General features: G+C 38.0%; 1 pseudogene; it reads right to left on the bottom strand.

The window, feature by feature from the left end:
* Positions 1-307: 307 nt before the first annotated feature.
* LOC106831187 (olfactory receptor 7A17-like) lies at positions 308-21,005 on the bottom strand (annotated as a pseudogene).
* Between the last annotated feature and the right edge of the window lie 2,112 nt (positions 21,006-23,117).

Below are 23,117 nucleotides of genomic sequence, written 5' to 3'. Positions count from 1 at the left end.
TTGCTAAATCTTTCCAATGAGAAAGAAATATTTGCTTATTTTGCCACTAGAATTTGAATCTTTATTATAGAATATAATGTACAAAGAAATGAATAAAACCTTTGTGCAAAGAAAAAAAGAAAATGATAAAGAGAAAAACTGTTGGATATGATAGCGATCACAAGGCTAAATAAAGTGAGCTATGTAAATTGCACAGAGAAGTCATGTCAAATAAATGGAAATTCCTGAAAATAATGAGTAGGAGTGAGTTGTAGTTCCCAAATCTGGTAAAAGAATAAAAATTTCTGGCAATAATTAAAACCTGAAATCACAGGCTGTTATTCAACTCTAGCAGAATTGTCCATTTTATAGCCAAGATGCTAAAAAATGTTTTTAGAGCCCTCTTTATGTCTTTGTTCCTCAGATTGTAGATGAAGGAGTTCAGGATGGGTGTGAACACAGTGTACATCACCAAGGATGTTGCACTTGAGTGTGAGCTGTGGGTAGCAGCAGAGTTAAGGTACACTCCTATGCACATACAATAAAATAAGGAGAAAACTGAGAGGTGAGACACACATGTTGAAAATGCCCTATACTTACCTTCAGCTGAGATTCATGTAGGAGAAAACTATTTTAGAGTTATCCCATCCAGGGGACCACCATGCAGCAGCTCAATTGAAAAATACATAACCAACTCATTATGAAAGATGTCAGAATGGACAAGTTGGACCACCTCTTTGAGATCACAGGAACAGTGGGGAATTTCAAAGTCTCTACAAAAGGATGGTCCCATACCAGTAAGTTTGTGTTAAGGAATGAAAGACACTGATGACCCAGCATACCAGGACCAGAATTCCACAAAGCTGGGGGCACATCATGACGATGTAGTACAAGGGGTGGCAGATGGCCATCACAACCAGAAGAAAGTCATATAATCCTGAAAAGAATAAGGAAAAATACATCTGGGCAATGCATACTGCATAGGTTATGACTTTGCTCTGGGTCTGGATATTCAGCAGCATCTTTGGGATGGTGTTGGCAGTGAAACAGATGTCTACAAAGGACAGGTTGCAGAGGAAGAATTACATGGGTGTGTGGAGGTGGGAGTCAGAGGTGATGGCCAAGATGATGAGTAGATTTCCAACACAGTGATCAGGTACACAGAGAAGAACAGCACAAATATGAGGGGCTGCAATTCTTGTTTTTCTGAAAGTCCCAGAAGAAGAAATTGTGATATACAAATAAGGTTCCTTGATTCCACATAGTGGATGAATACCTGGGAAGAGAATATAATACAGTTAACTTTCACACAAACATGCATTACTCACATAGTTGATAGTCTATAATTTATATTTTTCAGTCAAGAAGTTAATTTCATAAATGGAATAGAGACTAGAAAAAAAATAGAAAGGGTCAACAAAATGAAGAGTCAGTTTTTCCAAAAGGTAACCAAAATTGACAAACCTTTAGCTAGAATACGTAAAAAAAAAAAAAAATAGAGAAGTCAAATAAAATTAAGATAAAAGAGGAGACATTACAACTGATACTATAGAAATACATAAGATACAAGAAACTACTATGAAAAATTATACGCCAACAAATTAGGTAACTTAGAAGAAATGGCTAAATTCCTAGAACACACTACCTAACAAGACTGACAAGAAGAAATACAAAAATTGGAACAAACCAATAATGAACAAAGAGATTGAAGTAGTAATAAAAAATCTCCCAACATATTTAGGACGTCAGTATCATGGTGGAGTGAGTTGCTCCCTTTGTCTCTCCTCTCTAAGTTACAACTGAATGGACATCTGTTAACCAACAGAGGATACCCTACATAGCAGAACAGGACACCTGAGAAATCCACACAGATATACATTTGAAGGTGAGTGGTCTGGACCCATGCAAAGCAGTACAACTAGGTGAGCAGACCCCTCCTCCCCCCCAGCAGCAGTGATCCAAATCATGGATCCTCACACAGTGGCCAGCATGGTTGTGAGTGGAGGTAGAGGCAGCCTGGCCCACACATGAACATTTTTGGAGTGGTAACCTAACTTGCAGGTACACTCACCTACTATGGCAACCATGCCTGTGTGAATGACCCCCACCAAGTGGTGGTGGCTCAGCTCACAAGAAAGTGCCACACCCACAGAGCACAGCAGCCTGGCCAGACCTGCCTGCTGAATGTGACACCTGGCCCACATGAAGGCACCCTGCTTGTGCAAGCACAACATGCCAGCCAAGTGTAGTGGCCCCACCTGTGCAAGCACACTTGCCTGCCTGGCCCATTGAGGGCAGATGCCTGGCTGAAAACTCGCCCACCAAATGCAGTGGCCTGGTCTACACCAAGGCACCCCACTGACGCAAGCATGACATGCTGACTGAGCACAGTGGACCTCAGTGAGACCCCACCCACCAAGCACAGCAGCTCTGCCTGTGTAAATGTAACCTTATGGGCAGCTAGAGCCAGCCTGCCTGAATGCAGAATGGTCTGACAGGTACAACTATGAGCAGATGGGTGGGAAGAGAAAACACAGCTCCTGCACTCTCACAGTGGTGGCAGGTGGAATCTATGAACAGATACTACCACAAATGCACCAGCATAGGATCAATTATTCAAACACCATGAAGACCTACAGTAGCACTTCAGAGCAGAAGGAAAATGACAGCTTTCCAGAACTCAAACCTGAAGTCACAGAAGATTACAATCTAAATGAGAAAGAATTCAAAATAGCTGTCACAAAGAAACTCAACAAATTACCAGAAAACACAGAAAAACAGTTCAATGATCTCAGGAATAAAATTAATAAACAGAAGGAATACTTCACCAAAGAGATCGAAGTGCTTTAAAAAGACAGAAATTCTGGATATGAAGAACAAAATTAAAGAGGTAAAAAATAATGTAGAAAGCATAAAAAATAAAGCAGACATTATGGAGGAGAGAATTAGTGACCTGGGAGATAGAAATCTAGAAATGCTTCAGGTGGAGGAGGGAGAGAACTAAGACTTAAAAAAATGAAAGCATTCATTGAGAAATATCCAACTCACTTAGTAAAAGTAACATAAAGATTATGGGTATCCCAGAGGGAGAAGTGAGGGAGAAAGGAGCAGAGAGCTTTTTCAAAGAACTAATAGCTGATAACTTCCAAAACCTGGAGAAAGAACTGGACTTACAAGTACATGAAGTCAACATAATTGCTAATTACATCAATACAAAAAGACCTTCTTCAAGGCATATAGTATTAAAACTGGCAAAAGTCAATGACAAAGAAAAAGTATTAAGGGAAGCAAGAGAGAAGAAGATAACCTACCAAGGAACCTCCATCAGGCTTTCAGTGGATATCTGCAGAAACCTTACAGCTGAGTAGAGAGTGGAATGATATATTCAAAATACTGAAATACAAAAGCTATTAGCCAAGAGTACTCTATTCAGCAAAATTGTTGTTCAGATACAATGGAGAAATAAAAGCTTTCCAAGATAAACAAAAGCTGAGAGAGTTCATCTCTCTGGACCTGCCTTGCAAGAAATGATGAAGGGAGCCCTCCTATCTGAAACAAAAAGTCAAAGATTTATAAAGCTTTGAGCAAGGACATAAATAGATAAAATCAGAAAATTGCAACTCTTTATCAGAATACGTTAACAATTAGGACATAACAGATAAAGGGAAAGAAAGCATCAAAGATAAATATAAACACTTTAATTTAGTCACAAACTCACAACACACATAAGAATAATTTGGAACAATAACACAGACTGGGAAGAGGAATGGGATGGAACATACTTAGGCTAACGGAGATAGGAGGCCAGCATAAATAGATTATCTCATCTATTAGATCTTTTATACAAACCTCATGGTAACCACTAGACAGAAAATCAGAGCAGAGTAACTAATAATGACTAAAGAGAAAACTGAGAAAACCATCACAGAAAAACCACAAAATTGAATGGCAAGCAGAAATGCAAGGGAAAAGAAACAGTGAAAATATAGAACAACCAGAAAACAAGAGATAAAGTGGCAGTATTAAGCCCTAATATAAAAATAATCACTCTAAATGTAAATGGATTGAATCCTCCAATCAAAAGACACAGAGTGGCTGGATGGATTAAAAAACAAGACCCAACAATATACTGCCTCCAGGAAACACATATCAACTCTAAAGACAAACATAGGCTCAGAGTGAAGGAATGGAAGGTCATACTCAAAGAAAGTGTGAAGCAAAAGAAAGTAGGTAGCCATATTTATATCAGACAAAGCAGATTTCAAGACTAAAAAAATGAGAGACAAAGAAGGGCAACGAATAATGATGAGACATTCCACGAAGAGGACATAACACTTATGAATATATATGCACCTAACACAAGAGCACAAAAGGATATAAAGCAAGTATTGAAAGACTTAAAGGGAGAAATTGACAGCAACTCAATAATAGTAGGGGAACTCAACACCCCACTTACATCAATGGATAGATGATCCAGACGGAAATCCAACAAGGGAACAGTGGCCTTAAATGAAATGCTAGATCAGGTAGACTTACTAGATATATGGAGAACACTCCATCCCAAACCAGGAGAATACACATTCTTCTTAAGTGCATATGGGACATTCTCAAAGATAGACCATATGTTGGGAAACAAGGCAAGCCTCAATAAATTTAAGAAGATTGAAGTCATATCCAGCATCTTTTCAAACTACAATGCTATGAAACTAGAAACAAACCAGAATAATAAAGCTGGGAAAGTTACAAATATATGGAGATTAAACAACATGCTACTGAAAAACCGTTGGATCAATGAAGAAATCAAAGGAGAAATAAAAAATACCTGGAGACAAATGAAAATGAAAACACAACATACCAACTCTTATGGGATGCAACAAAAGCAGTACTAAGAGGGAAATTTATGGGAATACAGACCCACCTCAACAAACAAGAAAAATCTCAAATAATCTTAAACTATACCTAAAATAGCTAGTAAAAGTAGAACAAACAAAGCCCAAAGTTTACAGGAGAGAAATAATAAAAATTAGAGAAGAAATAAATGAAACAAAGACCAAAAAAATATCCAAATATTATATAATGTTATAAACGAATGTTACTACAATAAAAAACATAAAAAAGAAATAGTCAGAGAAAGGGTAAGATGTGAATAAAAATGACATATTTATAAAGAGTCTTTATGAATAAAAAAATAAAATTACCTAATCAATGGAAAACATACAATAGAAAGGATCAATGAAACTAAGAGTTGGTTCTTTGAGAAGATAAACAAATTTGACAAACCTATAGCCAGACTAAGAAAAAAGAAGAAGATGCAAATAAATAGAATTAGAAAGGAAGGAGGAGAAATTAGAATGGATATCTACAGAAATACAAAGGTTTATGAGACAATACTATGAAAAAACATATGCCAACAAATTGGATAACTTAGAAGAAACAGGTAAATTCTTAGACTCATACAACTTCCCAAAATTGAATCAAGAAGAAATAGAGAATCTGAATAGACCAATCACAAGTAAAGAGATTGAAACAGTCATCAAAAATCTCCTAAAGAACAAAAGTCCAGCACCCACTGGCTTCTCTGGAGAATTCTATCAAACATTCAAAGAAGAATTAATACCTAACCTTCTCAAACTATTCTGAACAATTGAAGAAGACAGGATGCTTCCTAACTCATTCTATGAGGCCAACATCACCCTAATACCAAAGGCAGACAAGGACAACACAAAGAATAAAAATTACAGGCCATAGATACAAAAATCTAGCAAAATATTAGCAAACCAAATACAGCAATAAATTAAAAGGATCATGCATCATGATCAACTGGGGTTTATTCTAGGGATGCAGGCATGGTTCAACTTCCATAAATCAATCAATGTGACACACCACATTGATATAATGAGGACTAAAAATCACACAATCATCTCAAGAAATGCAGAGGAAGCATTTGAGAAGATCCAACATTCAGGGGATGGCCCCATGGCTGAGTGGTAGAGTCTGCATGCTCTGTTATGGTGGCCCAGGGTTTTGCTGGTTTGGATCCTGGGCATGGACATGGCACTGCTCATAAGGCCATGTTGAGGTGGCGTCCCACATGCCACAACTAGAAGGACTCACAACTAAAATATACAACTATGTATTTGGGAGGATTTTGGGTGAAAAAGCAGAAAAAGAAGAAGATTTGCAACAGTTGTTCACTCAGGTGCCAATCTTTAAAAAAAAAGATCCAACATCCATATATATAAAAACTCTCAATAAAATGGGTATAGAAGGAAGTAACTCATCATAATAAAGACAACATATGATACACCCACAGCAAACATTATTCTTAACGTTGAAAAACTAAAAGCCATTCTTCTGAGAATAGGTACAAGACAAGCATACCCACCCTCACCACTCTTATTCAACATAATACTGGAGGTTTTGGCCTTGGGAATTAGGCAAGAAAAAGAAGTAAAAGGGATCCAGATTAGAAAGGAAGAAGTAAAACTCCAAACAGATGCAGAAGACATGATTCTACACATAGAAAACCCTAAAGAATCCTCCATAAAACTATCAGAAATAATCAATAAATACAGCAAAGTTGAGGATAAAAAACCGTATACAAAAATCAGTTGCATCTCTATACACTAATAATGAACTAGCAGACAGGGAATTTAAGAAGATGATCCCTTTTACAATCACAACAAAGAATAAAATGTCTAGGAAGAAATTGAAACAAGGAAGTGTTAGACCTATACACGGAAAACTATAATACATTATTGAAATAAATTGAAGAAGACATAAATAAATGGAAAGATATTCCATGCTCTTGATTGGAAGAATAAACAAATTTAGAATGTCCATATTACCTAAAACAATCTACAGATTCAATGCAATCCCTATCAAAACTACAACAACATTTTTCACATGGATAGACAAAGAATCCTAAAATGTATACAGAACAACAAAAACCCTGAATAGCCAAAGGAATCCTGAGGAAAAAGAACAAAGCTGCAGGTACCATAATCACTGACTTCAAAATATACTAAAAAGTGGGGGCCAGCCCAGTGGTAGTGGCTAAGTTTGTGTGCTCTGCTTCAGTGGCCTGAGGTTCTTGGGTTCAGATCCTGGGCACAGATCTACACACTGCTCATCAAGCCATGCTGTGGCAGTGTCCCACATACAAAATAGAGGAAGATTGGCACAAACATTAGCTCACTGACACTCTTCCTCACAAAAAGGGGAAAAATATACTGCAAAGCTATAGTAGTCATAATAACATGGTTCTGGCAGAAAAACAGACACATAGATCAATGGAACAGAATTGAAGGCCCAGAAATAAAACCACACATCTATGGGAAGTTAATATTTGACAAAGTAGCCAAGAACATACAATGAGAAAGCAAAGCCTCTTCAATAAGTGGTGCTGGGAAAATAAGTGAAAACCATGTGCAAAAAAATGAAAGTAGACCATTATCTTACACCATACACAAAAATTAACTCAAAATGGATTAAAGACTTGAATGTAAGGCCTGAAACCATAAAACTCCTAGAAGAAAATATAGGCAATATTGTCTTTAACATCAATCTTAGTATCTTTTCAAATACGTGTCTACTCAGGCAAGAAACAAAAGAAAAAATGAACACATGGGACTACATCAGGCTAAAAAAGTTCTGCAAGGCCAAGGAAACCATGAACAAAATGAAAAGACAACCCAACAACTGGGAGAAAATATTTTCAAATCATATATCCGACAAGGGGTTAATTTCCAAAATATATAAAGAACTTATATAACTCAACAACAGAAAAACAAAAAACCCAATCAAAAATGGGCAGAGGATATGAACAGACATTTTTCCTAAGAATATATACAGATGGCCAATAGGTACATCAAAAGATGTTCAACATTGCTAATTATTAGAGAACTACAAATCAAAACTACTATGAAATATCACCTTATACCCATCAGAATGGGTATAATTAAGAAGACCAAAAATAAAAAATGTTGTAGAGCATATGGAGAAAAGGGAACTATCATACACTGCTAGTGGGAATGCAAATTTGTGCAGCCACTATGGAAAACGGTATGGAGATTTCTCAAAAAATTAAAAATAGAAATACCATATGATACAGCTATCCCACTACTGGGTATTTATTCAAAGAACTTGCAATCAACAATTCAAAGAGATTGATGCATCCCTATGTTCACTGCAGCATTATTCACATAACCAAGATGTGGAATCAACCCAAGTGCCCATCAACAGTTGAATGGAAAAAGAAGATGTGGTATACACACAAACATGCACACGCACACACACACACAATGGAATACTACTCAGCAATAAAAAAGAGAAAGTTGTGCCATTTGCAACAACATGGATGGACCTTGAGCGTAGGATCTTAAGTAAAATAAGCCAGACAGAGAAAGACAAACACTGCATGATTTCACTCATATGTGGAAAATAAACAAACGGATAAGGAGAATGGATTAGTGGTTACCAGAGGAGAAGGATGTGAGGGGAGGACAAAAGGGGTAAAGGGACATATGTATGGTGACAGATAAAAACTTGACTCTTGGTGGTGAACACGATGTAGGTAATACAGAAACTGATAAATAATAATATACAAATGAAATTACACCACGTTACAAGCCAGTACCACCTCAATGAAATAATTTACAAAATAAAAATTCTCCCAACACAAAAATCCCCAAGACCACAGAGCCTCACTGGAAAATTCTACCAAAAATTTAAGGAGAATTAATGCCAAAATTTTTAAAACTCTTCCAAGATTTTGAGAGGAAGGAGCACTCCCAAACTCATTCTATGGAGCTGGAGCCAGAATTTCCCTGACACCAAAGCCACATAAGGACAGTAAAAGAAAAGAAAACTATAGACCTATATCCCTAATAAATATAGATGCAAAAGTTCTCAACAAATTATTAGCAAACTGAATTCAAAACACATTAAAAGTGTTAAACACCATAACCAAGTGGGATTTATCCCTGGGATGCAAGATTCAACATATATAAATCAGCAAGTGTGATACACCACATTAACAAAATGAAAGATAAAAATCACATGATCATCTTAATAGATGCAGAAAAAGCATTTGACAAAATACGACATTTTTTCATGATAAACCCTCAACAGATTAGATATCAGAGGAATATAGCTTAACACAATAAAGACCATACACAAGAAAACCATAGCTAACATTATACTAAATAATGAAAAGTTGAAAGCTTTTCCTCCAAGATCAGGAACAAGACAAGGATGCCCACTCTCGCCACTCTTATTTAATATAGAATTGTAAGTTTCAGATAAAGCAATTAGGCAAGAAAAAGAAATATGTCATCCAAATCAGAAAGGAAGAAGTAAAATTATCATTATTTGAAGATGATATGATTTTGTATATAGATAATCCCAAAGACTCAACCAAAAAGTTGTTGGAACAAATCAATTAATTTCAGAAAGTTGGAGATATAAAATCAACATAGAGAAATCAGTTGTGTTTCTATTCACTAGTAATGGAATATCTGAAAAAAAAAAACTATTCCATTCATAATAGAACCAAAAACAATAAAATACCAAGGCACAGATTTAATGAAGGAAGTAAAAGATGTACAAAGAAAACTACAAGACTTTGTTAAAAGAAATTAAAGCAGGCATAAACAAGTGAAAAGACATCCTGTGTTCATGGATAGGAAGATTTAATATTGTTAAAATATCCATACTACCCAAAGCCACCTACAGATTCAACATAATCCCTAACAAAGTGTTAATGTTATTTTTCCTAGAAATAGAAATAACAATCCTAAAATTTGTATGGACTCATGAAAGACCCTGAATAGCCAAAGCAATCCTGAGTGTTCGGGCAAATAATCCAAAGTCAATCTATAAATAAAAATTGGGGTGAGTTTACTAGGAGTCAAGTTTGTGGACTACAGCTCAGGGCCTTCCTTCTGGGCACCAAAGAAGTGGTGTGTACAGAGGGGTTATATACTGTCTTGGAACAAAGAGCGTACATCACATATGATAGGAATGTCTCTGTTACTACTGCCATGAGATGCTTAGCTGGCACAGCAGGTCAGTGGTCACAAGGTGAGCACAGCAAGTCAGTGATTAGTCCTTAGTTTCCAGGAAGAGATGCTTATCTTTAAAGAAATGCCAATATGGGAGGGGGGAAGCTACATCCCTATCTTTAAGAGCATTATTCTTGTCTTTGGGAAATAGTAAATGTTTAAAGCAGATGGACAATGCAAGCTCAACAGACCACATCAGGCCCTTTTCAATAGACAAGTTCAGGCTGAATTAGTTTTAAACCAAATGGCTTCCTCATATACTCCAATAAGCCCTATTGCTTTTTGTTTATTTATCATGAACAAGAAAAACAAAGCTGGAGGCATCACTCTTCCTGATTTCAAACTATACTACAAGCTATAGTACTTTTACATTATGGTACTGGAATAAAAATTGACTCATAGAACAATGTAACAGAACAGAGAGCCCAAAAATAAACCCTTCACATGTACAGCCAACTATTATTCATTGAGGAAGCCAAGAGCACCCAGTGGGTAAAAGAGAGTCTCTTCAACAAACAGCATTTGAGAACTGGATAAACACATTCAAGAAAAATGAAATTGGACCTCTATCTAACAGTACTCCCCAAAATTAACTGAAAATGGATCAAAGACTTAAACATAAGACCTTATACCATTAAACTCCTAAAAGAAAACATAGAGAAGAAGCTCTTTGACCTTGCTCTTGACAATGAATTTTTGGATATGGCACCAAAAGCACAAACAACAAAAGCAAACATCAACAAGTGAAATTACATCAAACTTAAAAGCTTTTGCACAACAAAATAAAAAAATCAATACAATAAAAGGAAATCTATAGAATGGGAGAAAATATTTGCAAACCATACATCAGATAAGAGATTAGTATCTAAAATGTATAAAGAATTCATACAACTCAATAACAAAAAAGAAAACAATCCAATTAAAAAATGGGTAGAGGTTACGTTTGTGAATGGTGAAAAAGAATGGTCAAATTTCATTCTTCTCCATGTGGCTGTCCAGTTTTCCCAGCACCGTTTGTTGAAGAGACTTTCTTTTCTCCATTGTAGGCCCTCAGCTCCTTTGTCGAAGATTAGCTGTCCACAGATGTGTGGTTTTATTTCTGGGCTTTCAATTCTGTTCCATTGATCTGTTCCCCTGTTTTTGTACCAGTACCATGCTGTTTTGATTACAGTAGCTTTGTAGTATGTTTTGAAGTCAGGGACTATGATGCCTCCGACTTTGTTCTTCTTACTCAGGATTGATTTAGCAATTTGGGGTCTTTTGTTACCCCATATGAATTTTAGGATTCTTTGTTCAATTTCTGTAAAGAATGTCGTTGAGATTCTGATTGGGATAGCGTTGAATCTGTAGATTGCTTTAGGTAGTATGGACATTTTAACTCTGTTTATTCTTCCAATCCATGGATCAAAGACCTAAAGATTAGGCCTGAAACAATAAGCCTTCTAGAAGAGAATATAGGCAGTACACTCTTTGACATCAGTTTCAAAAGAATCTTTTCAGACACCATAACTCCTCAGATGAGGGAAACAATAGAAAAAATAAACAAATGGGACTTCATCAGACTAAAGAGCTTCTTCAAGGCAAGGGAAAAAAGGATTGAAACAAAAAACAGCCCACTAATTGGAAAAAATATTTACAAGTTACTTATCCGACAAAGGGTTAATCTCCATAATATATAAAGAACTCACACAGCTCAACAACAAAAAATCAAACAACCCCATCAAAAAATGGGCAGGGGACATGAACAGACATTTCTCCAAAGAAGATATACGGATGGCCACTAGACACATGAAAAGATGCTCATCATCACTAATCATCAGGGAAATGCAAATCAAAACTACACTAAGATATCACCTTACACCTGTTAGAATGGCAAAAATATCCAAAACGAAGAGTGACAAATGTTAGAAAGGTTGTGGAGAAAAAGGAACCCTCATGCACTGTTGGTGGGACTGCAAACTGGTGCAGCCATTATGGAAAACAGTATGGAGATTTCTCAAAAAGTTAAAAATAGAAATACGTTATGACCCAGCCAACCCACTATTGGGTATCTATCCTAAGAACCTGAAATCAGCAATTCCAAAAGTCCCATGCACCCCTATGTTCATCGAAGCATTATTTACAATAGCCAAGATGTGGAACCAACCTAAGTGCCCAGCAACTGATGATTGGATAAAGAAGATATGGTATATATATACACAATGGAATACTACTCAACCATAAAAAGGACAAAATCGTCCCATTCACATCAACATGGATGGACCTTGAGGGTTTTATGTTAAGTGAAATAAGCCAGACAGAGAAAGACGAACTCTGTATGACTCCACTCATAGGTGGAAGTTAACATATAGACAAGGAGAACTGATTGGTGGTTACCAGGGGAAGGGGAAGTAGGGGAGGGCACAAAGGGTGAAGTGGTGTACCCACAACGTGACTAACAATAATGTACAACTGAAATTTCACAAGGTTGTAAACTATCACAATCTTAATAAAAAAAATAGGCAGAGGAACTGAATAAACATTTTTCCAAAGAAGATATCCAAATGGTCAATAGGTACGTGGAAAGATACTCAACATCACTGACAGTCAGGGAAACGCAACTCAAAACTACAAAGAGATATCACCTCACACCTGTTAGAATGGCTACCACAAGAAGCTAACAGATAACAAGTGTTGATGATGGTGTGTAGAAAAGGGAACACTTGAGTACTGTTGTTATGGGCTCTTAGTTAATATCAGCCCAGTTATTGGTTTCCCTACAGTGAACCTGGCATGTATGGGGTTAAAAGTAAAAACCTGCATTCCTAGTTCCTTGGGTCTTTAGTTACCCTCATATGTAAATATTTGTGTCTTTAACCTCCTACTCCTTGAACTTTACAACCAAATAGAAGTTACAAATTGTTAAAGCCCACATTGTCTCAAGCTGGACTCCCACTAAAGTTGTGGGTAATCCAAGGACCTTGAAGTTCTTTTACAGAAAAACTAACGTCCAGAGAATATCAAGAAACCAAAACTTCCCAGGCCCAACTCCTCAGCTTCCTGATGTCAGAGTCTACCTCCACCATGGAGATAAACAGCGAAGGACACTCATCTTAGAAATCCTTTGTCTCCTCCACTAGAAGCAGCCCCAGACACAGGCCAATGGGAAAATGCTGACCAAGAAGTCCATGGTCCCCCTCCCCTACCTAAAACCCCAAATAAAAACCTACTCATTTCTTAACAGGGAGCAAACAACTTTGGGGGCACTAGCCCTTGCTTAGCTCCCTCTGCCTGGCAAAGTAAAGCTTTCCTTTTTCTCCAAAGACTGTTCTCATTATTTGGATTGACATCAGGATCAGAGATGGAACTTTTGGTAACACTGTTGGTGGTAATGTAAATTGATTCAGCCTCTATGGAGCTTCCTCAAAAAATTAAAAATAGAACTACCATATGATCCAGCAATCTCACTTCTGTGTATATATCCAATGTAAATGAAAACAGGATATCAAAGAAATACATGTACTCCCATGTTTACTGGAACATTACTCACAATGCCAAGATATGGAAACAACCTAAGTGCCCATCAACAGATAAATGGATAAAGAAGATGCAAAAAGTATATATACAATGGAATATTATTCAGAGATGAGAAAGAGGGAAACCCTGCCATTTGTGACAACAAGGATGGATCTTGAGGACATTATACTAAGTGAGATAAGTCAGACAGAGAAAGACAAAGACAGTCATGTACTGCATAACAACATTTTCATTCACGATGGACTGAGTATACCATGGTGGTCCCATAAGATTAGTACCGTATAGCTTAGATGTGTAGAAAGCTATCCCATCTAGGTTTGTGTAGTACGCTCTATGATGTTCACACAATGATGAAATCACCTAACGATGCATTTCTCAGAATGGATCCCTGCTGTTGAGCGATCCATGACTGTACTGTATGATATCACGTGTATGTGGAATCTTAAAAAGCCAAACTCACAAAAACAGAGAGTAAATGATGGTCGCAAAGGACTGGGGGTTGGGGAAGTTGGGGAGATGTTATTTAAGGGTCAAGTTGCAGCAAGTACACAAATCAGTCCCGAAGATCTAATGCACAGTACAGGAACTATGGACAACAGTACTGCTTATAGTTATCAAACTTGCTAAGAGACTAGGTCTTGATAGTTCCCAACACAAAAAATAAATGGTAATTATGCAGCATGATAGAGGTACTCACTATTGCTACAACGACAATCATATTACAATACACAAGTGGATCACATCAACATGTTGTATACCTTAAGTGTACACAGTGTTATATATCAAACATATCTCAACAAAAACAAAAAATTAATTTCAATATTCTGTGTATGGATCTGATCCTCTTTAGGGAATTTCCTGTGCCGTCTCTAATTTGGAAATCTGTCTCACTCTCAACTTCCCTCCCCCCCCGATGTCATTATTTCACAGTTTAAGTGAAAAATTTTTTTCATTCATTTGAGGAATATATATTGTGTCATCAATGTTCCTAGCACTGCCTTAGCAATGAGTATAGAGTGCTGGAAGACAAAAGTTACTCAAATCCAGGCACAGAGAAAAAGATGCCAGCAAATAAAAAAATTATATAACATATCAAATGGTGACAGGTGCTGCGAATAACACAAAAGCAGGTATAAGGAGAGAGTGAAGCAGGTGCTATTTTTTAAATGGGTATTCAGGCAAGATCTGCAAAGAAGCTGACATTTGAACAGAAACTTCAAGGAAGAGAGTTCAGGAGCCACAAGCATGCCTGGGAAGGGGAAATGCCATTGTGAAGGCCCAAGGTAGATGTTTGTTTCAGAAATTCAAGTCCAAAAAAATGAAGCCACTGTGTTGAGGAGAATGAGCAAGAGGGAGAATGATGAGAAATGGTGTCAGAGAATGTTGAGGAATGAGGTGGCCTCCATCCTGCTGTTGAAACTTCAAGTCACAAGACTTCCTTCATCCATACTATGTACAACTTGCACTTTATTCATCTGGCTGCAAAGGTGTCCTGTAGGATTAAATGAATCCTTTATTTATTATCATCTGTTGACTGAGTTCTGGCCTCTGTATAATAAGAGTCTCCTTGGAGTATGAGTGCAGGTACCCTTGCTATGAGGACTGCTCACATTCCGCAAGGCACACACACATGTGCGCACGAGCGCGCGTGCACACACACACACACACACACACAGAGTAGACTATGGCTTCCTGACTGTTAATTACATGTCTTTTTTTACCCTCAAACCACGCTGATTAGTCTAGAGGTATACACAACTCAACTTTGTCAAATAAGACTATCTATCTTTCCCCTAAAGAATGTATAAGTGGTACCCAGAAATTCCAGGTGGCAAGCCTTCTATGGAATAATAAACTTGGGGCTTGATTTTGGTATGGTCATTTTATACCTTCTATTTAAAGATACATAAAAAATCTTTTCAGTAATATATATATATATATTTTTTTTTCTCCATTAATGAATTTTAGAGCATGCACACACACACACACACATAGAGAGAGAAATAAAATGGACATGAAAAGTAATAAAGATCTAATAAGCCCAAATAGTTCCTGGAGACTACAGTGAAGAAAAGCTTCTTTGGTTCTGGTGATGTTTCATATCCTGTTATATTCCCTAGATGCCCAGAAAAAGATAAAAAAAAACAAAACTAAGTATAACTAAAAGACAAAAATACTGATATGTGTGTTGTATCAAATACCCTACAGATTGAAGACCCCAAGGAAAAAATAAGCAGAGAGAATAAACCAAAAACTTACAAAAGCCAATATACAAAGCACAACAAAAGGTGGGCACTTAAAAATATAAAACAGTAGAAGACTTGTTTCCGTGCCTATTCCTTGTTTGTTTGACCAATTGGTTTTTATATGGTCCAATAGTATATGAGGCAAGCCCCTTTCTCACTTTTCTGTGTGGCATCTTTTCTTGTTCTTGAGCTTTGGGTTTTGCTCTCTTAATTGTCAAGTCTGATGGGCACACCATAGTCCTAGTTCTGGTCTTTGTCCAACATGCAAGGTACCACCCAACCCCCCAAACTGTATGTTGTAAATCTTGGACTCACCATCATATTTCCACCCTTTTACACTGAATAACTTTCCTCATATTATTTATGCCTGAGCACATTATGTCCTACACATGTTCACTTCATTTTCCTCTGTCTTCTAAATTATAGTGCAAAACCCAACAAGCAGGGCCTTCATCTGCTTTGTTTAGATTTGTGTTTTCACAAAGGTATGTGAATATGTGTGTATTTATATAGAAATAAATTTAGAAAAGTGGGAAATTAAGAAATAAAAAGAATGACAAGGAAATGAAACTAGGTTAAAGAGTATGCTTACAAAACAACTGTAGTAAACAAAATTGAATGGAATATTGAAAACTAACTGAAGGGATAAATAAGCATATTTAATGATATTAATATGAATTAATAATTAAATTGGCAATGACCTAGACATAACATAATATAAAATGTTCCCAGAATGTTCTGGCATGTAGCAGATGCTGAGTTACTATTTGTTGAAGGAATCAGAAGTTAGGTCCCACTATATATGGACACAATACTCAGCAAGGTTGTATTTTAACTTATTTGGAAGGGTTGACTTGTTGATGAAAGCTGGCACAAATGGCTGTCTATCTTGCATAAAATTAAGATTCTCCCCTCCCTCAAATATCTTACAAAAAATCAGATCGATTATACCTCAGTGTAAGAGTGAACCATGCATTCTAGATGAGCATCTAGAAATGACATATAAAATATATGTGTGGTCAAAATCATCTTAAATAAGTCAAGAAAATCAGAAGTGACAAATAGAAATGGCAAGCAACAGGATATATTGGAGTATATGAGGAAGCCATTTGGTGTAAACCTAATTTGGCCTGACTTTATTTTTCCCAAAAGGGCCTGACATGGCCATGGAGCATGCATTGTATATCTGCTTTAAGCATTTGCTACGGTAAGAACAAAGGCCCTTAAGATAAAGGTGTAACTTCCCCCCACATTGACATTTCTTTAAGGATAAGCATCTTTCCTTAGCTTAGGAACTGATTGCTCCGCTCACCTGTGACCAACCAGCTTGAGGCAACAGACCTGCCACCCTGCTGGGTCCACCGAGACAGCAGACCTACCTGCTGTGTCCATCAATTGCTGTGCTGACAGAACAGTCTCGTGACTATTGTAAAAGGGACTTTTCAATCATATGTGAAACATCCTCTTTGGGGGGTATATAACCACTCTGTGCACCCCACTTCTTTGGCTCCCTTTATTCCTTCAGGAAGAAAGGCCCCAGGCCATGGTCCTCACATTTTAGCTCAGAATAAACTCACCCAAACTTTCATTTATAGATTGGTTATGGATTATTTTCATCAACAGAAGAAAGAAGATAGACATTTAACTAAATAAAATTTAAAAAGTTTATGGGCAAAAATATGCCCCCAACACAACTGAAAAACAATAATTTTTTTTTGGTGAAAATTATCTGAAAGGCTGATAACTGTGAACAAAAGAGCATAAAATAATGAGGCAAATCAAAATAGTGACCAAATATATGAATCCTTGCTTAAACTCAGTTTAAAGTTTAAGAAAATGACAAGAAATCTCTTTCATATCCATCATCCTGGGAAAACACTTAAAAGCTGTCACACTGAGGGGCTGGCCTGGTGGCATAGTGGTTAAGTTCACATGCTCCACTTAAGTAGCCTGGAGTTTGCAGGTTTGGGTGCTGGGGGCACACTTACACACTGCTAGTCAAGCCACGCTGTGTCAGCGTTCCACATACAAAATAGAGGAAGAGTGGTGCAGATGTTAGCTCAGGATCAATCTTCCTCACCAAAAAAAAAAAAAAAAAAAGCTGTCACATTGATTTGGGTGAGAACTTATAAACCAGTAGGAAAGAGGTATTCTCTAATTTTGCTGGTAGAAATTTGAAGTGTTACAAGGTTTTGGGTGTGAAATGTGAAACAAAGGGGAGTCACTTATGTCTAAGGGATTTAAAATGGAGCCTGGAAACCATTAAGGAAACAGATTTTATGCGTGTCTTTTGAGCTAAGTTAAGACAGGTATATTCTGAGAACACTACAACTCCTCATGATGACAGACATCTGTCTCCCTCTAGCCAGGCTTAACAATCAATTATGTTTAGCAAGATTAGCTTTCTGCCTCTAACCCTAATTAGCATTCTTTGTAAGGCAAACCTCCTTTCTTTACCTTTAAAAGCTTCTGACTTTTACTCCCTAGTGGGACCATATTTTGGTTTCCACCTGAATCTGTGCTCTTGGAATTGCAACTCTTTGATCCCCAAATAAACGCCTCTCTTCCTCTCATTTCAGCTCTTTATTTTTAGGTTAACATGGGGGAAAATTCTGAAGACAGCTATGCATATTAAAAAGACAGATATTCTTTACCTCAGGGTTCCACAACATCAGGACAATTGGCATTCTGGGCCAGATCACTGTTTGTGATGGGGTCTGTCCTGTGAATTATAGGATGTTTAGAGCACCTTGACCTCCGCCCACCCTCCCCAGCATGACAGACAAAAAGCTCCCAACATTGCTCAGTGTACCCTGGATGACAAAATCAACCCTGGTTCAACCACCATTTGAAATTCACAGTCTCAGTGTATTTTTCTAGCATTGAAATAATAGCAATTGAGTCATAAAGGATCTGAAGACCATCAAATGAGTGAGAAGCACAGTCACACTACGAAGTATTCTGCAGCACTGAAATCATGAACCAGCATTATCCTAGCTGATTGGAGGCAAGTCCATGAGGTGTTATTGAATAAGAAGAAAAAGGGACAAAAGGTAGAAAAAACGATGGCACTAAAACAAAAGAATATTTATGATGTGCATAGGATTCTATTCATGCATGCATATAAAAGTATATGCATATATATGTGTGCATACTATAGAAACAGAACTATTAAAAGAAACTAAGAACTTATGGAAAAATGTCAGTGAGAATGAAATTAGGTTAAGTATAGTAGTGTCAAAACAACTCCACATAACAAAAGTGAATGGAAATCTACAGCTAACTTATATAAAGACATGAAATGGTAATAATTTAATGACACCAACATGGTCACTAATGATGAGGATTATTTTGGGCTGGTTACTTTTGAAAGCTGCAAACAGGAAGTAAACTCTGAAGGGTGGAATTTGCTTGCCCTTTGATGAGAGACATTTGCACTTGTGAAGGAAGTCTCTGTCTGTGGGGGTGTCTCCGTCTCTGCACCAGGAGGAAAGGGGGATGACCTTGTCTCTAGAAACTCTTAATGGGGAAAGCAAGGACTTAAGGCTGCATAATAATCTTGCTCTTGTTTACTGCACTTGTCTGTTAACCTCGTGTAACTGACCCCCCCACCAACATCCTCCTTTGTCTTTAGCTGAAGATGATATTTAAGGTGGTGGCTTCAGCCATTTACTTAATCTGATCTGATTCTTATCTAAAGTTATAGGACCACCAAATAGCCAGACCCCACCTGCACTGATACCATTTTAACAACTTTTAAAAAACATACTCTTTCCTTTGTCTTGTAAAGAGATAACTCACATACATATGCCTTAAATTTAGCCCTACCCTCAACCCATGTTGGCAGCTCTTCACTGCCCATGGGTCCTGTCCCCATGCCTGCAGCTCTTTACTACCCATGGGTCCTGTCCCCATACAATTCCATACTATTCTCTGAATAAAAGAGCACTACTGCCAGACCTTGAGAGTCCTTTTGACTCCTTGACTCACTGAGCCTGCATAAACTAACATCAAATTAAAATGTCAAAGTTTTAGAAATAAAAGAGCATAAAAGAAGGGCTTTTAAAATGTGAGGAGGAAATAGCATCTAAGACATAATTTCATCTGATATAAAGATATGTGGATTCCATATAGGCTGGAGGAAGATACAGGTGATCTTTAGTCAAATGCAAACAAGAATTCCTTCCAAATGATAGTTGCAGGTGATACAACTTTTATAAATAAATCTAATCACAAAGACCAAAGGAACAATAAGGAATAACAGAGACATGAAGACTCGTTGGAAAACACATAAAGGGCGATTTATCAGCATTAAGGATGCAGAACTTTCACTATGATTTTCGTTTAAAGCCATGATTTGCAAGTAAAGAACATTAAAGTGACAGCTGAATTCTTTCAGAAAAAAAATAAAAAATCAATGGCTAACAAATCCAGATGTATATTCAGCTTCCCAGTTAATGAAATAATTGCAAAGTAAAGCTGTTTAGCATACAACTTTTCACATATTAAATATTGTTTTTTTTAATGTGAATACCCAGAGTGAGAGAAGATACTGCAAAATGTATGTCTCACATACTGCTGTTACAAGGATGTATTTGCAAACATTCCTTGTTCTGGATCTTCTTACAGAAACACAGTCAAATATGCCTCAACTCAACATTTTTTTAAAATGCCCTTGCTTCAATTTAAATCCCTCCACATCTAACATCGTGTTTCTCTACTCCAGTTAATTAATAAGATACTTGGACTTAAGCTCTACTTTTACTGGAAGCACTTTATGCCTCTTGTTTCCTCTTCAAGTTGGGTTTCCACTACTATCACATAATTGGCATCACTGAACCTTGTGTTACTCATTTCAATGTCACTTCTCTTTTTAGCCTCATAAAAACACATTGATATACTAATCAAGCAGGCAAGCAAACACAGTGACCTCTAGGCTCTGGGCTAGGCTGGACTGGCTCTCAGGTGACCTCAGGCAAAAGTTTTGGGCTTCCATTCTCTCCTATCCTCTCCTGCAGTGTCTGTTGGGCCCTCAGACTCACCTGCACGGGATCTCTGAGAGCAGGGTCTCCATGTGGAAGTCTGAATTCCTCTCTGGATGGTTAATGATGGGGATTGAAGCGCTCTCCCAGACAAGACAGCCGGAAGTGGTCAAACATTGGTCCAGAACCAGACTCAGGAGTGCAAAAGAAACAACCATGACTCCTACAACCCAAACTGCAAACCCTGAGGGACTGAGCAGAGGAGATATTTACAGTTCCCTATGTCTGGTCATTAGGCACATTTTCCTCTTGTTACTCCAACCTCCACGTACATGATGTCCTTGTGGGATGCTGATCTGGGCAGAAAGGAATTTTTTCCTGCAGTTTCTCTGTTCCCAGGAGACCAGGTTCTAAGCCAGGTAAACTCAGTTTTTATTACTCATTCTCCGTTGAATCAGCTGCCTTCCAGAGGTAAACTCCTAGCACCTTATCCCAACCTTGTTTTCTCTGAAGTCTAAGACTGATGATTCTAAGTACCTAATCATCAAAATATTGGATCATCAAAGTATTGACTAGTGGTAGGAACACAGCCCACAATTCCACAAAACATGCTTATTCCCTTCATTATAACAGGGACAACTTTTTGCCTTTAATATCAAACTTTGGACCCTACATTCTTTGGCTCCTACCCTTTTGCCAAAACTATTAGGAATTTCATAGTTCTGTCTCAAGTTAAAAGCTGTCTTTGAGCCCCTCTTTATAAAATGTTTTTAAATATAGAAGATGAGATCTCATCAAGATGGCGATGAGGGCAGACTCCGAACTCACCTCCTCCCATGGTGGCAACTGTTGTTGTGACCTAGTACAGACATGCTGACACAGACACTGGCAGATGCCATTGGAGTTCTTCCCCTGGCCTGTTAGCCTAGGATTCTGCTCCACTCTGTAGAGTGCAGATTTAACCAAGTTTAGCAAGGACAGGCAGCCTGCCCTAGGGACCAGCCCCACCCACCAGCAAGTCCTCAGGCTACTTGTTGGCCTGTGTAGACTTAGTGCCTCGATCCTCTGCAGGCAGGCGAGTGTGTCTGCCTCTGTGGGGCAGGGCCTGTGTAAGGAGCAGGTAAGCTGTGGGGGGCATTGGTGGAGAGTGTGGGGGCCTCTGCAGTGGGGTGACTGGGCACTCTCAGGGGGTCAGGAAATATGCTTGGACCAGTGCTGTGTTGATGTTATGTGTGGACCTGTGTGTGTGTGGGGGGTGCAGATTTTCATAGGCAGAAGACCTGTGCTTCACATACAGCCACAAAGGGGATTGGCCCTACCTTCCAAAGCCTGAAACAATTGAGTGCTCCCATGCCTGAGGCCAGCCCCTCTCAGCTGCAATCATAAGAGAGCTGACAACAGTCTTGTAGGCCTGAGGCCTACAGCAACTGTAAGCCCATGAGCCTAGCAACCAGCTACACTGGGGTCCTACTCAATTAACAGAAAAGTTGCAACAGGAGTGTGCTGTTATACCTTGTGGCCAACAGTGCTGTGGCTTCCCCAACCCAATTTACAAACAGCCAGCCAGCGAGGGAAAGAATAGATTCCCTGTGCACCTAGTGTAAGAACAACCTTGCCACAGCAGAAGGACACAAGTAGCCCATGCAGGGGTCACTCCTGGATCATTTGGAACTGGTGATGGGAGGGAAGCACACTGCTGGGCCTCAAAGGCATCACTTACATAAGAACACTTCTCCAAGCTCAGGAGACATAGCTGACTCACCTAATACAGAAATATAAGCAAAGAGAAAGAGGCAAAATGAGGAGGAAAAAGACTACATTCCAAGCAAGGGAACAGGACAAAACCCCAGAAAAAGGACTAAATGAAACAGAAATAAGCAATCCACCTGACAAAGAGTTCAACCAGTCATAAGGATGCTCACTGATCTTGGGAGAAGACGGATGAAAACAGTGAGAACATCAAGAAAGAATTAGAAAATATAAAAAAGAACCAATCAGAAATGAAGAATACAGTACGGAAAATGAAAAACTCACTAGAGGGACTCAATAGCAGAGCAAATGATACAGAAGAACAGATCAGCAAGCTGGACGAAACACTAGATGAAATCATCCAAGCTGAACAGATAAAAGAAAGACAATTAAAAAGAATGAGAAAAGTGTAAGGGAACTCTGGGACAATATCAAGTGCACTAACATTCATATTACAGGTGTCCCAGAAGGAGAATAGAGAAACAAAGGGACAGAGAAACTATTTGAAGAAATAATAGCTGAAAACTTTCTTAACCTATGGAAGGAAACAGACATCCAAGTACAGGAAGCACAGAGACTAC

This window comes from Equus asinus, chromosome 10 (genome assembly GCF_041296235.1).
Source record: "Equus asinus isolate D_3611 breed Donkey chromosome 10, EquAss-T2T_v2, whole genome shotgun sequence".
Taxonomy (NCBI): Eukaryota; Metazoa; Chordata; class Mammalia; order Perissodactyla; family Equidae; genus Equus; species Equus asinus.
Note: the sequence above shows the minus strand (reverse complement) of the source record. Positions and strands in the feature narration are given on the sequence as shown.